This window comes from Saccostrea cucullata, unplaced genomic scaffold (genome assembly GCF_032062105.1).
Source record: "Saccostrea cucullata isolate Sc308-1 unplaced genomic scaffold, CSIRO_AGI_Scuc_v1 ctg1295, whole genome shotgun sequence".
Classification (NCBI taxonomy): Eukaryota; Metazoa; Mollusca; class Bivalvia; order Ostreida; family Ostreidae; genus Saccostrea; species Saccostrea cuccullata.
The window spans coordinates 122,501-138,830 of NW_026920570.1; the positions used below are offsets into that span (position 1 = coordinate 122,501).

At 37.4% G+C, this 16,330-nt stretch overlaps 1 long non-coding RNA gene across 2 annotated transcripts in view; it reads left to right on the top strand.

The window, feature by feature from the left end:
• Positions 1 to 12,544, top strand: part of LOC134251340 (uncharacterized) — a 33,033-nt gene extending 20,489 nt beyond the window's left edge. Inside the window, exons 2-9 of one of the 2 annotated variants that reach the window (XR_009988722.1) lie at positions 2,843 to 2,918; positions 3,155 to 3,283; positions 5,492 to 5,577; positions 5,827 to 5,930; positions 6,150 to 6,316; positions 6,622 to 6,907; positions 10,763 to 10,893; positions 12,468 to 12,544. This is a non-coding gene — a long non-coding RNA (uncharacterized LOC134251340). The remainder of the gene's footprint in view (positions 1 to 2,842; positions 2,919 to 3,154; positions 3,284 to 5,491; positions 5,578 to 5,826; positions 5,931 to 6,149; positions 6,317 to 6,621; positions 6,908 to 10,762; positions 10,894 to 12,467) is intronic. The other variant, XR_009988721.1, reaches the window with a different exon arrangement.
• The last annotated feature ends 3,786 nt before the right edge of the window (positions 12,545 to 16,330 follow it).

The following is a 16,330-nucleotide window of genomic DNA, read 5'->3' on the forward strand; positions in this document are numbered from 1 at the left end:
AAATCTTCTTCTCACGAACCACTGGGCCAGGAAAGCTGAAACTTATGTGGAAGCATACTTGGGTAGTGTAGATATTAAATTATTAAAATCATGACCCCTGGGGGTAGGGGGGAGCCACAATAGGGAATCCAAGTTTTACATAGAAATATATAGAACAAATCTTTAAAAATCTTCTTCTCACGAACCACGGGGCCAGGAAAGCTGAAACTTATGTGGAAGCATACTTGGGTAGTGCAGATATGAAATTGTTAAAATCATGACCCCTGGGGGTAGGGCTGGTGGGGCCACAATAGGGAATCCAAGTTTTACACTGAAATATATACAACATATCTTTAAAAAATCTTCTTCTCAAGAACCACTGGGCCAGGAAAGCTGAAAGTTATGTGGAAGCATCCTGGGGTAGTGTAGATTCTAAGGTTTTTAAATCATAAAAGGGAAGGGGGTAGTGGGGCATGATAGGTATAGCAAGAGGGGGAATCTGGTAAAGAACTGCATCACCCAAGTTACTCAGGTTTGTTCAAATCATGACCCCCCGGGGTAGGGCGGGGCCAAAATGGCCGACCAAAGTTTTACATAGAAATATATAGGAAAATTCTTTAAAAATCTTCTTCTCAAGAATGACAAAGCCATAATTCATCATATTTATATGGAAGCATGCTCATTGAGGTAGTGTTGATTCAAATTTGTTCAAATCATGACCCCCAGGGGTAGGGCAGGGCCAAAATGGCCGACCAAAGTTATACATAGAAATATATAGGAAAATTCTTTAAAAATCTTCTTCTCAAGAATGACAAAGCCATAATTCATCATATTTATATGGAAGCATGCTCAAGTAGTGTAGATTCAAGTTTGTTCAAATCATGACCCCCGGGGGTAGGGCGGGGCCAAAATGGCCGACCAAAGTTTTACATAGAAATATATAGGAAAATTCTTTAAAACTCTTCTTCTCAAGAATGTCAAAGCCATAATTCATCATATTTATATGGAAGCATGCTCAGGTAGTGTAGATTCAAGTTTGTTCAAATCATGACCCCCGGGGGTAGGGCGGCGCCAAAATGGCCGACCAAAGTTTTAAATAGAAATATTTAGGAAAATTCTTTAAAAATCTTCTTCTCAAGAATGACAAAGCCATAATTCATTATATTTATATGGAAGCATGCTCAAGTAGTGTAGATTCAAATTTGTTCAAATCATGACCCTCGGGGGTAGGGCGGGGCCAAAATGGCCGACCAAAGTTTTACATAGAAATATATAGGAAAATTCTTTAAAAATCTTCTTCTCAAGAATGACAAAGCCATAATTCATCATATTTATATGGAAGCATGCTCAGGTAGTGTCGCTACAAGCTTATTCAAATCATGACCCCCGGGGTAGGGCGGGGCCAAAATGGCCGACCAAAGTTATACATAGAAATATGTAGGAAAATTCTTTAAAAATCTTCTTCTCAAGAATGACAAAGCCATAATTCATCATATTTATATGGAAGCATGCTCAATTAGTGTAGATTCAAGTTTGATCAAATCATGACCCCCGGGGGTAGGGCGGGGCCAAAATGGCCAACCAAAGTTTTACATAGAAATATATTGGAAAATTCTTTAAAAATCTTCTTCTCAAGAATGACAAAGCCATAATTCATCATATTTATATGGAAGCATGCTCAGGTAGTGTAGATTCAAATTTGTTCAAATCATGACCCCCCGGGGTAGGGCGGGGCCAAAATGGCCAACCAAAGTTTTACATAGAAATATATATAGGAAAATTCTTTAAAAATCTTCTTCTCAAGAATGACAAAGCCATAATTCATCATATTTATATGGAAGCATGCTTAGGTAGTGTAGATTCAAGTTTGTTCAAATCATGACCCCCCGGGGTAGGGCGGGGCCAAAATGGCCAACCAAAGTTCTACATAGAAATATATAGGAAAATTCTTTAAAAATCTTCTTCTCAAGAATGACAAAGCCATAATTCATCATATTTATATGGAAGCATGCTCAGGTAGTGTAGATTCAAGTTTGTTCAAATCATGACCCCCTGGGGTAGGGCGGGGCCAAAATGGCCGACCAAAGTTATACATAGAAATATATAGGAAAATTCTTTAAAAATCTTCTTCTCAAGAATGACAAAGCCATAATTCATCATATTTATATGGAAGCATGCTCAGGTAGTGTAGATTCAAGTTTGTTCAAATCATGACCCCCCGGGGTAGGGCGGGGCCAAAATGGCCAACCAAAGTTTTACATAGAAATATATTGGAAAATTCTTTAAAAATCTTCTTCTCAAGAATGACAAAGCCATTATTCATCATATTTATATGGAAGCATGCTCAGGTAGTGTAGATTCAAGTGTGTTCAAATCATGACCCCCGGGGGTAGGGCGGGGCCAAAATGGCCGACCAAAGTTTTACATAGAAATATATAGGAAAATTCTTTAAAAATCTTCTTCTCAAGAATGACAAAGCCATTATTCATCATATTTATATGGAAGCATGCTCAATTAGTGTAGATTCAAGTTTGTTCAAATCATGACCCCAAGGGGTATGGCGGGGCCAAAATGGCAGACCAAAGTTTTTAAAGATATATATAGGAAAAATTCTATAAAAATCATTTTCTAAAAAATAGCAAATCCATGATTGGTCATGGGACTACTTTTGGATTGAAACTTTACAATTAAAAGCCATTTTCTACTTTTTCCTACCCTTAGTGCTCAGGTGAGCGATGTTGCCCATGGGCCTCTTGTTGGCAATTTGATTTAGGCCTACAGTATTAAAATTGGACTCATGTACTAGGAATATCATTTCTTTAGCAGAATTATCCCACTGAATTAAAAGGAACTCTTTTTTCAGGTGCGCATGATGCAGCTTCCTGGATGGTGTGTAGGCTGTTTGTCAACATGTGAATCCCATGTGCATTTCGAGGTAGGTAAGTTTACTGTCGATTTTCTTTCTTAAAAGCCGCATAAGGCATATTTTCTCTGATCTCAAATTTTTGTTTAAGCATTAATCTTTTTTTTTTCTTTCATGAATTTTCTGCTGAGAGTCTAATAAATTAAATAATTTAATTCAAGCTATATAGTAATATAGTGAAATTAATTCCTTGTGTGAGACCTAAAGAGGGACAGGTAACTCTCATTTTCACTAAAATTTCTCTGATTTCAGGAGTTATCTCCCCTTGAAAAGATCAATAATGGCGGATAAACAATGTGGCATGCAGTCTGGTCACCAACGGACAGTTTTGACACTGTATACCTGTATTTCTACCAATTACCTCAGTAACTCATCACACAGGTAAGAAAAACAAGATTTTTAATTCAAAAAATTTTAATGAGCAAAATAATAAAGAATATAACATTTTTACATGTACAGACTCTCTCGTAGAAGAAAATGTCACATTTTACATATACAATAATACATTATTCACATGTCCACATTTTCCCCATTTACACAGTTGAAAATAATCAATGCATAATCTGATAATGAACCCTAAAAATAATTATTACATGTAAGATAGTTCACAAAATATATTTTTAAATACAAATTTTATACATTTGAAATGCATGTACATATCATCAATGCTCCCCCCACCCTCCCTTCACAGTCTTACAATTTCCTTTTTAGCTCACCTCAACGAAGTTGGGGGGAGCTTATATGATACCCTCGGCGTCGGTGTCGGCGTCGGCGTCCCGGGTTAAGGTTAAGTTTTTTGGAGCAGTTTTCTTTTTAAGTACTTCTATGTCCTATATTGATTAGACATGCATGGAAGATGTTGCTAGTGTGTTTCATTGTACCAGTCAAAGTTTCAGATGCTGCAATTTCAGCAAAGGAATGACCAGGTTAATGTTTTTGGTGCAGGTTAACATTTTTGGTGCAGTTTTTTGTGTAGGTGTCATTTCCGAGTAACTATAAGCCTTATGTTGACCAAACTTACATGGATGATACATCTTAGGATGCATACTACCAGCCTTGCTTCGGATGCTGAATCTGACCTACATTTTCCGGTTGAGTGAACAGGTTAAAGTTTTTGGTGATGGTTTCATTTTGAAGATACTTTGAGCCCTATAATGACCAAACTTGCATGGATGGTACATCTTAGGATGTATTGTACTAGACTTGCTTCAGATGCTGAATCTGACCTACATTTTCCAGTTGAGTGAACAGGTTAAAGTTTTTGGTGCAGGTTTCATTTCCAAGTTACTATGAGACATATAATGACCAAACTTACATGGATGATACATCTTAGGATGCATACTACAGGCCTTGCATCGGATGCTGAATCTGACCTACATTTTCCGGTTGAGTGAACAGGTTAAAGTTTTTGGTGAAGGTTTCATTTCGAAGATACGTTGAGCCCTATAATGACCAAACTTGCATGGATGGTACATCTTAGGATGTAATCTACTAGACTTGCTTCGGATGCTGAACCTGACCTACATTTTCCGGTTGAGTGAACAGGTTAAAGTTTTTGGTGCAGGTTTCATTTCCAAGCTACTATTTGACATATAATGACCAAACTTGCATGGATGGTACATCTTAGGATGCATATTACAAGACCTGCTTCGGATGCTGAATCTGACCTAAATTTTCCGGTTGAGTGAACAGGTTAAAATTTTGGATGCAGGTTTCATTTCCAAGGTACAGTACTATGAACCCTATGACGACTAAATTTCATGGATGGTACATCTTAGGATGCATACTACCAGACTTGCTTCAGATGCTGAATCTGACCTACATTTTCTGGACGAGTAAACAGGTTAAAGTTTATGGTACAGGATTCATTTCCAAGTAACTTTGAGCTCTATAATGACCAAACTTGCATGGATGGTACATCTAAGGGTGCATTCTACTAGGCTGGCTTCGGATGCTGAATCTGACCTACATTTTCTGGATTAGTGGAAAGGTTAATTTTTTTATACAGGTTTCATTTGCAAGTAACTTTAAGCCCTATGTTGACCAAACTTGCATGGATGATGCATCTTAGGATGCACACTAATGGACTTGCTTCAGATGCTGAATTCGACATACATTTTCCAGATAATAGACCTCGTAAAAGTTATGGGTGCAAGTCTATCACCAAGAAACTATAAGGCTTATATAAACCAGTTGCACAAATGATGCATCAAGGGATGAAAACTCTCAATCTTGCTTCAGATGCTGGATTTTAATTACATTTTCATGATGAAGAACTAGTTTTTTAAATAGGTCTTTTCCAAAGTATCAAATTTGCATAAATTTTGCATTTTTGGATGTACACTTTTTGTTGGTTAATTGTGTGACTTAATTTGCCTTACTTAAAGACAACACACGTTGAGGTGAGCTCTGTAATCTCTGATTACCTATGTTTAATTTTGGATCTGTTAATGATTTACTGTAAGTGTCTTTAGATTTTTTATCGTACAGCTGATATCTTTTAGATCTATAGAATTTTCTTTGAAATTTATATTTTAACAGTTTTTGTTTCATTTTAAAGTAATTTTGTCTATTTTGTTGTTGTTTTAGATGATGGACCACTCTACTTCCTTTGACAACAGGTGCCCCTACAGATTCACAAAGTTCCAGTGTTGAGTTTCCATGACCCCTATTAAGTGAGTGCACAACTTTATGTATTCTACTTTCAAAATTCCTACTACTTGTAATACATTTTGGATTTGATTTTAAATATGCCCTATTTACAGATTCAGATTTTTGTGTACAAGCATGATATTTGATTCTATCAAGATTACTTTGTCCTAAAGTCAAATTTATGCAGTCTTTTAACTAACATGTGTCTTTTTCTGTCATGTTTAATTCAAAGTCACTAGGCAACACTGAAGATTTCCAAAATTACTTTTCAGTCAACGACAGGAAAAGGAATAGAGTTGACAGGACTTCCCCCACTGTCCCTGGTAGCAGTTTATGAGGGAACCAACCGCAGTAGACACAGCACGCTTCATCAAAGGTAAGTCGCAGGAGTAGTGTTTGTAGCAATTCTCGTACTCTGTCCTGCATCGAAGCTTCAGGTCCAAGGCAAATCTTCTCTGCATGGATTTTCTTGTGGCCTTGGTTCTTCCCGGAAACATGTGACTGCTGAATGAAGCCTTAGCAGTCTGTTTTCTTTGAGAGTCAAAGAAGTGACGCAAGTCCTTAAGGTTTTCAATCACATGTCCTTGTTTTTCAGATGCACCAGATGCAGCGGCACTGTCTCCATCACTTGTGAAATGGGATATGACTAGTGGCCGGTCATCACTTTGTAACTCACCAACACAATTAGCGGCCAATCGCTTCTCGTCTCCAATGGTGGTCTCCAGAGGAATGGTTGCAGTGCAGTCTTCGTGTCCTTGGCAGGTAACTTCTTTTCCTTTGCTTCGTAGGTGTGCGCCTTTCTTGCATAGTTTATTCCCACAGAAAACTGCTACCACATTCTTCCTCTGAGTTACATTTTCACTTACGGTATACGTCACTTGGGTGGCAGCTTGGAATGGGGTTTTCCCAATTGCACTGAAGGTGGCATTATTGTACCGAGCATCTCCTTCCCTCTGATGGGGGTATCCGGAAGTCCACATTTTTCATTAAGTTCTTGAATATTCTGCCGAATTTTCTTCATACTGTTTTTATTTACATTGGTTATAATTTTCCCCACTTTGTTGCAGGTCTGTTGCATGTTGGTGGCTGACGCTGGTTTAATATATGCACCAAGAAGCATACTACACATACCCTCTGTTGTAAGACTGGTACCCAGGTGACCGACAGCCATGGCCACATTCAGCTGTGCAGCTCTTCATCCCCTGCCAGATCTTCTCACCTCTTCGTAAAGCTTTTCTCGGTGACTGGTATAGTGGCACTTCTTACATCGAATGTAAAGGATCCGTGCAAGGCCTCGTTTTTCCTCCCCATGCTGATTCCAGTCCAGTTGACCATCACAGTCTGGAAAATTCTGTGAGTGTTCTTTAAATGCATTGTTCCACAATTTAGCAGTCTTTTCTTGGTGAAGTACTTTGTATAATTTTGAATTTGGGTCATCTGACACAGATTCCATGTAGGTGTCCACTGGCTGGACCTCACTTGGCCTGGGTCGTAAAAACTTCATCTCGCTGCTTTGGCTCTTGGCATCTATAACTGCAAACACTCCATTTTTCTGTGGCCGTACAATGTCCTGAAATTCTTCTTTACTTAGTCTTCTTATGGGAACCAGAGATTGGACTAGGCTGGTGGTCCCTATTTTCTTCTGGCCTTTGTTGTGAGGAATACTTCCTTTTTTAGGTCACCTGAGTAAACTCAGGTGACCTATTGCTATCTGTTTTCGTCCGTCGTCGTGCGTTGTGCATTGTCCGTTAACATTTGAACATTTTCAGCTTCTTCTTTGCAACCACTGAACCAATTTCAACCAAATTTGGCACAAAGCATCTATGGGTGAAGGGGAACAAAAATTGTGAATTTCATGATCCCTGCCCCCCTGGGGCCTTAGGGGTGGGGCCAAAACCACTAAAATTAATGCAATCTTTAAAAATCTTCTTCTTTACTCCTGGACATCAAGCAGTCAAACTGTTTGCATGATTGTAACAAGCAATGAGTCCTCTACCAAAATTGTGAAATTCATGGCCTTGGGGTCAGGGGTTCTAGTGCTAGGGTGGGGCTAAATAAGTAGGTATTGAAAATGCATTATTTCTTTGAAAATCTTCTTCTCTGCTCCTGGGTATTAAATAAACCAACTAAGTACATAGTTATGATGAGCAAGAGTACTTCTACCAAAATTGTGAATTTTATGGCCCCAGGGTCAGGGGTTCTTGTTTTAGGGTGGGGCCCTAATGATTATATATATAGTGAAATGCATGATTTCTTTGAACATCTTATCCTTTGCTCCTGGTTAATATGCTAATGATCTAATTGTATATTTAAGGCCAGTATTTATTTTATTTTCATTTTTACAAACCCTCCGCTAAAGGTTTTGAATTTTCAGAAAAAAATAAAAAAAATTTTTTTTCCGATGTCAAATTTGAGTCGGGATCGCGATTTCAATTTTACGATCTTGCACTTCCGGTTTTACGATGAAACAGCCGGTAAATAAAGCTAGATCTGATAAGATAACTTGGTTTAGTGTAAAATTCATCGATAAGAGTGCCATTCAAAACGTTTCACCCGTTCAAAGGACAAATAAAATGCTGACGACTTTGTTGCACAATGACATGCTGGTGAGATAATTAAAGTATGTATTCGTTTCAAAAGTTACTGTCTGTAAATTATTTTCCTCCCCCAGGTTTTAAACTGCTCATGGTAGCTATTGCATATTGCCAGCGACATTGTTTAGGTCTCTGTTATAGCTTACAGTCTAAGCATCATTCTTCAGAAAAGGGTTGTTTATGCAATAATGAATAAAACTATGGGAGAAGTGAAGTCCATTTGAGGAAGAAATAAACAATAACCTGAAGAAATAAAAAAAAATTCAACTATTAAAAGGCAAGAATATGCAAGAATATACAATTATATACAGGCATGTAGTATCATTTGTATCAGCCAGAAAAATTATTTTACACTTAATTGAAAAAATGTTCACCCTACTCCCCAATACTCCCTGTCTGTTTTACAATAGGAATTATAACTTTAGGGATCAAGTAAATTTTAGAACAATGTCTACACATTCACCTAACACATATGAAAAAAATGAAGATATATTTAAAGACTTTTAAAGAATTGATTTTTAAAAATATATTTTGATCAACATCACAAAATTTATACAACTGGCCCAAACTGGCAGATGATGAAATAAGCAGTAAAATGTTCTACTTTCATATTTGTAAGCATTATGTGTCCAGTGGTAAGGAGCCTATTAGGATAGCATAAAAAAAGAATGTACAAATGTTAATAATTGATTTATCGAAAAAAAAATTTATTTCCTTCTCCTTTGGGACTTTTTTATTCTCATGTTCATAACTAAACTTAAACATAAAGAAAAAATGCTGGCCTTATAATGAAGAAAGGGGCCTCTTTCAAAATAGATGATTTCAGGGCTGCTGGGTTAGGGGTACCAGGGGGATACTTTGACTAAAAGTAAATTAATGCTTTGAAATCTGCCCTTTGATAAGCAATGGTGCCTCTTTCAAAATTTGTGAATTTCATGGCTTTTGGCTTAAAACACTAACCAAATACAATCGCTGGAAAGCTGTTACATGATACTCAGGTGACCTATAAGGCCCGTGGGCCTCTTGTATTGATGTTGATGCAACCATCTTAGTCCTTTTTAGCTCACCTCGACGAAGTCGAGATGAGCTTATGCTATACCCCCGGCGTCGGCGTCGGTGTCGGCGTCCCAGGTTAAAGTTTTAGGAGCAAGTCCATTCCCAAGTAACTATAAGCCCTACCTGAACCAAACTTGCATGGATGATACATCTAGGGATGGACACTATCAGACTTGCTTCGGATGCTGGATCTGACCTACATTTTCTAGATGAGTGACCAGGTTGAAGTTTTTGGAGCAGGTTCAAGTTTTTGGAGCAGGTCCATTCCCGAGGAATTGTAAGTCCTACCCGGACCAAACTTGCATGGATGATGCATCTACGGATGTACACTACCAGACTTGCTTCGGATGCTGGATCTGACCTACATTTTCCAGATGAGTGACCAGGTTAAAGTTTTTGGAGCAGGTCTATTATTTTTTATAAGCCAAACTTGCATTATTCTGGTTTAAAACAATAATCGAAATTGGACCAAATTTTAAAAGTATTTGCAAAATATGATTCATCAGGGATCAAGTGATTTTCAAAACTTATAGCAATAAGGAGCCTTATTTGGACCAAATTTTTGCATGATGAAAATTATCTGTGAAAATAATATCTATACCTGACTTGCTTCGGATTTGGATCTGACCTACATTTTCATTCCCAAGTAACTATAAGCCCTTCCTGAGCCAAACTTGCATGGATGATGTATCTAGGGATGTACACTACCAGACTAGCTTTGGATGCTGGATCTGACCTACATTTTCATTCCCATGTAACTATAAGTTCTACCTGAACCAAACTTGCATTGATGATGTATCTAGGGATGGACACTACCAAACTAGTTTCGGATCCAGGATCTGACCTACATTTTCATTCCCAAGTAACTAGAAGCCCTTTTTGGATTAAACTAGCATGGATGATGTATCTAGGGATTGACACTACCAGACTTGCTTCGGATGCTGGATCTGACCTACATTTTCATTCCCAAGTAACTATAGGCCCTAGCTAAACCAAACTTGCATGGATCTAGGGATTGACTACCAGACTTGCTTCGGATGCTGGATCTGACCTACATTTTTATTCCCAAGTAACTATAAGTCCTACCTGAACCAAACTTGCATGGATGATGCATCTAAGGATGGACACTATCAGACTTGCTTCGGATGCTGGATCTGACCTATATTTTCTATACAAGAGACCAGGTTTAAGTTTTGGGAACAGATCAAGTCCTTGATATCTGCAGTATTAACAAAGTTATGAATATTTGTTAACACTTTACATGTTTTTCATGCTACAGGCGTAGAAATGTGTATATGCCATGTAACTGGTTAAACACAACTTGCAAGAATATTGTTGTTGGGATGAATACTAAATATTAAGAAAATATGATGTGAGATTTCCATTACTTAAACTGATAACATTCGTCGAGGTGAGCTTCGTAATCTTTGATTACCTATGTTTTTGGCATGGTAATTATTTAACTGTATACTTGTAGACTTTTTATAAGAATATGCTATTGTATGTGGTGCACATTTTTCGGTATTGTAAACTTTTGTGTTGTTTATTTATTTTAAAGCTGCCAGGACTTCTAAGAGAAATCCATTCTTTGATGACTGATGGAAAAGCCTCATCACCCCCCACTGCTTAAGAACCCCTTATCTTAATCACCAGCCATTAATCAGTGATCACTGTTACCAAAGCTCCAAGGTACATTATTGAAGTCTCTGTTGACACCATTTTTTCCAGTCTCTGACTTTGTTTTTAAATTAAGATTTTCACTTTTTTGCTAATTAATTCCTTAAAAAACAGTGAACTTCCTGTTTCTTAGCTGATTAGAGCTCATTAATTAGAGTTGAATTATTTTTTAGCAGATAGCCAAAAACTACAATATTTCAGCTTTCATTTCATTCAAATTTTTTAGCTCACCTGAGCCAAGTGAGCTTTTCTGATCACATTTTGTCCGTCTGTCTGTCTGTCTGTCTGTCTAGCTGTCTAGCTGTCCGTCTGTCTGTAAACTTTTCACATTATTGACTTCTTCTCAAGAACCGCTGGGCCAATTTCAATCAAACTTGGCACAAAGTATCCTTGGGTGAAGGGTATTCAAGTTTGTTCAAATGAAGGGCCACACCCTTTTCCAAGGGGAGATAATTATGAATTAGAGAAAAATTAATGGCATTTTTAAAAAATCTTCTTCTTAAGAACCACTGGGCCAGGAAAGATGGAACTCATGTGGAATCATCCTCAGGTAGTGTAGATTCAAGTTTGTTCAAATCATGACCCCTGGAGCTAGGGTGGGGCCAAAATTGCCGACCCAAGTTTTACATAGGAATATAAAGGAAGAATCTTTAAAAATCTTCTTCTCAAGAACCACTGGGCCAGGAAAGATGAAACTCATGTGGAATCATCCTCAGGTAATGTAGACTCAAATTTGTTCAAATCATGACCCCCTGGGCTAGGGTGGGACCAAAATGGCCGACCCAAGTTTTACATAGGAATATATAGGAAAAATCTTTAAAAATCTTCTTCTCAAGAACCACTGGGCCAGGAAAGATGAAACTCATGTGGAATCATCCTCAGGTAGTGTAGATTCAAATTTGTTCAATCATGACCCCCGGAGCTAGGGTGGGGCCAAAATGGCCGACCCAAATTTTACATAGGGAAATATAGGGAAATCTTTTAAAATCTTCTTTTCAAGTACTTCAAAGCTATGACTAGTGATATTTATATGGAATCATCCTCAGGTAGTGTAGATTCTAGTTTGTTCAAATGATGAATGCCTGGAGGGGGGGGGGGGTTAAATTCAAGCCCGATGTGCTCAGGTGAGCGCTGTGGCTCCTGGGCCTCTTGTTTTCTGAATAATTCACTTATTTAATTTTTTCAAATTTTGAAATTAATATGCCAAAGATGAATTAGTACAGAAATTTAGCCTAAAATTCAATAATCTGTTAGGAAGAGTTATCTCCTATTTTTCATCCCTTAAGGACAAAGATAAATTTTTATGCACTAGTATATGAAAGATAAATAACTCAGAGACATTTTGTGCAAATTTCAATTAATTTCATTAACTTTTAGTTGTCTTAAAAGGTCTCATGCAAGGAAATAGCCAATCAAAATGAACTTAGTCAATTGAAGTTCCATATATTTAGAGACAATTTTTTTTTTCTTTTATCATTTTAGGCAATTTGTTTTAGGCCTACAGTATTAAAATTGGACTCATGTACTAGGAATATAATTTCTTTAGCAGAATTATCCCACTGAATTAAAAGGAACTCTTTTTTCAGGTGCGCATGATGCAGCTTCCTGGATGGTGTGTAGGCTGTTTGTCAACATGTGAATCCCATGTGCATTTCGGGGTAGGTAAGTTAACTGTCGTTTTTCTTTCTTAAAAGCCGCATAAGGCATATTTTTACTGATCTCAAATTTTTGTTTAAGCATTAATCTTTATTTTCTCTTTCATGAATTTTCTGCTGAGAGTCTAATAAATTAAATAATTTAATTAAAGCTATATTGTAATATATAGTGAAATTATTTCCTTGTGTGAGACCTTAACACTTTTTTTTAAGAAAAGAGAGGTCAAAGGAAAGGTTGGGGTCAAAATGTTGTTGCAGTTGAAAAGCTTACATCAGTATGAATTTAATTTTAGCATATGAAGTTTGATAAGAATATAATTAATGGTTTATTTAAAACTTAGATAAACACATATTTTAAAAATTGAGGTCAAGGTCAAAGGAAAATTCAAGGTCAAAATAAGTTGATGCATTAATTGCTCTCAGCAGTATATGTATCAGCATATGAAGTTTGATAAATATATCTTGAACTGTTTATTCAAAACTGATCTAGACATTAATATTAGAAAAGTGAAGTAAAGGTCACAGGAAAGGTCAAGGTAAAAAAGAGTGAAGCATTGTAAAACTTACATCAGTATGTATCATCATGTGAAGTTTCATTACACAACTTGAATGGTTTCTTTAAAATAAAGCTAAACACTAATTTAATGAAAAGTTAAAAGAAGGTCAAAGGAAATGTCAAGGTAAAAAAATATTGCTGCAGTTGTATAGTTTACATCAGTATGCATTACTGTATGAACTAGCTTTGATAAATATATCTAGAAAGTTTCTTTAAGCCCGATGGAAAGACAGATGGAAGGGTGGGGGACAGACATGACAAAAACACAACATGTATTCCTACTCATTGCGTGGCATAAAAAACTTGAATCTACATTATATGAGGATGTTTCCATATCAATACTATATACAGGGTTATTTTAGCCCCATGTTATTTTCGCCCTTTTGCACTTGCATTAAATTTGTCCTGTCATAGTTCTGCCTAAGAAATTATACTGTGTAATTTGAATTCGCCCCGTTTTAAATTCACCCAATCAAGAAGAGGGCGAAAGGGACGAAAATTTCCCTGTATACAGTATTATACAAGCAAATTCAAAGAATCGTGGTCTTCTGCTTTCTGTGTTTCAGTGAATGGGATGCCATAATTTATGGCAGATTGTGTGTCAAATATGCACTCCTATCATATGTCAATTTTTGAAAATTAGGTCAAAGGGGAAAAAATCATAGTGAAACCGAAATGGTTGTTGTTTAGTTTCGTAAAAACGTTAGACCTATGTTTTTATATAAATTCTTAAACACTAAAAAATATTAATTCTCAGATCATACAAGTAGTATGAAACTGCCTATGCAAGGGGCTGCACTGAGGTAACACATGCTGTGTAACATGAATTTAGGAGACCTCTCTGGTGACGGAGGGAATAAACATTAGTTTGTTTCTTCTCTTACATACGGTCGTAAGACCTGAATAAGGCAGACGGTTGTAGGGGATAAACAGCTAAGTGTGTCACAGTACACCAAAGCACGTTAGACCTGAATAAGGCAGTCACTTGGTTGTAGAGAGAGGTGGCATACCACAATTAGAGGTGGGGGAAGTGTCAAGATGCAGCAGTACTAGTGGAGAGGCAGGACAAGAAGAAATTTACTTGCGGGAGACAACCGTTGACCACAGTTAGTGGTTGTCCAATCAAGAAGAAACCCATTGATCAGTACATATTTGAGTATAATCGTATTGGTCAACAAAAACTTGAGTTAACAGGTTAACGAACCTAAGTGTTACGCCTCGTTGATACAAACCATATTATCACCAAACATATAAGCTTGGCCGCGTTGCACGTTACATTATTTGGTGGCAAGCGTCGGGGTTTTGTTGACCATGGATTCGTATAAGTGTCAGAAACTATAGAGCGAATGGAGAAGCTCTTAGAAAGGATGAAAACGCCAACCAGTGACGGTGGTCAGACAAATGCTGCAAGCCGAGAGTCTGGATATGCAACACACAGTACTGATAATACCGGTATGTCAGGAGAAGTGTCATTTGACGAGTATGGCGCAAAGTTCGATTTTCAGACAAAGGCAAACCAAGCTACACATCAATTGCTGGGGTTGACGACTTTGTGACGGGCCATCTGTTCGACACACTAAAACCACATAGGCAGTCAATAGGGACAGACAATGCAAAGACAGGGCATAAAATCAAGCCAGCCACGTATGACGGTACCAGTTCCTGGCTTGACTACAGATCACATTTTGAGGCTTGTGCTGTTGTAAATGGCTGGACAGCACCAATTTACCTGAGTTGGACGGCAACACCAAACAAAGCTAATTTTATTTTTGGCCTAATATAAGTAAATATTTTTGAAAAATAGGTTTAACTTCTACGCAAGTGAGTTAAGTCTACATATGGAGGTTTCTATGCAAAATGTCTTTAATTAAATTCAATAATTGCTCTACCTACCGCACAGAAAATGTTAAGACTTAATTGTTTTCTAATACATTCTTGGTACTCATGACATGCAATTGCAAGTGCACATTATGACGTCATCGACCTCTTCTACACAAGTTTATAAGAAGGACATGGAGATAACGAACAGTATTCAATCTCAACGTCCATTAAACAATATACAAAATAAGAGCAGAGCAAACACGGACCTCCGAAACATCAGAGGTGGGATCAGGTGCCATGGAGGAGTGAGCATCCCCTGCCGACCGGTCACACCCGCCGTGTGCTCATTGTCATGATCAGGAAATAACGTAAAAACCGTCATCAATTCAGTGTTTAAATAATGGACTAACAATTGGTATGAAAAACGTCAGTCAGCATTTGACCCAATGATAAATTATATTTGCTGACAAGGTCATTGTATCGACCATACAATTTACGAAATGATGACTTTAATCGAGACTGTTCATATTCCTGTTTCATCAACTTGCTTGTCAATAATTTACCTCGTTTAAGAAATTGTTCATACGTAGAGCATGCTCTTGCATATCGAATCAACTGAGATATATATACTCCGTATGCAGGTGATGAAGGTATATTGCTGCTTAAGGGAAGTTGACGATAGACAAGAGGCCCATGGGCCTTATAGGTCACCTGAGCATTATGCAACAACTTTCCAGTGATTGAATTTGATTCATTTTTTAATCCAGATGCTATGGCATTCACAATTTTGAAAGAGGCCGCATTGATCATCATAACAATACACTTAGCAGTTGCTTAGTTTGTTTACTTAATAGCCATAGGCAGGGTAGGGGAACAAAAAAGGCATTTCAAGTAATCAGTAATATTTAGCATGATCAGTAATGCCCCAATCACACATGAACCCCTGACCCTTAGGCCTAGATCCACACATTGCACAATTTTTGAAAAGGCACCCTTGCTTTTCAAAAATATTTGATTAATACCAGGAGCATATTTCGAACAATTCATCCAGTTTCAGTATATAAGTACAGCCCCCCCCCTCCTTTATGGTACCCCTGACTCTGGGGCCTTGAAATTCACAATTCTGGAAGATTAGTACCCTTGCTCATCATAACTACATAGGTAGTTCATCTGCTTAATACAATGTACCAAGGAGCAGAGAAGAAAACTTTCTCAGATTCAATGTATTTTCACTATATAATCAATAGAGCCCCACCCTATCACTAGAACCCCTGACCCTAGGGCCATAAAATTCACAATTTTGGAAGAGGTATTCTTGCTCATCATAACTATGTAATTAGTTTATTTCATTCCTAGGAGCAGAGAAGATTTTCAAAGAATTCATGTATTTTCACTATATAATCTATAGAGCCCTGCC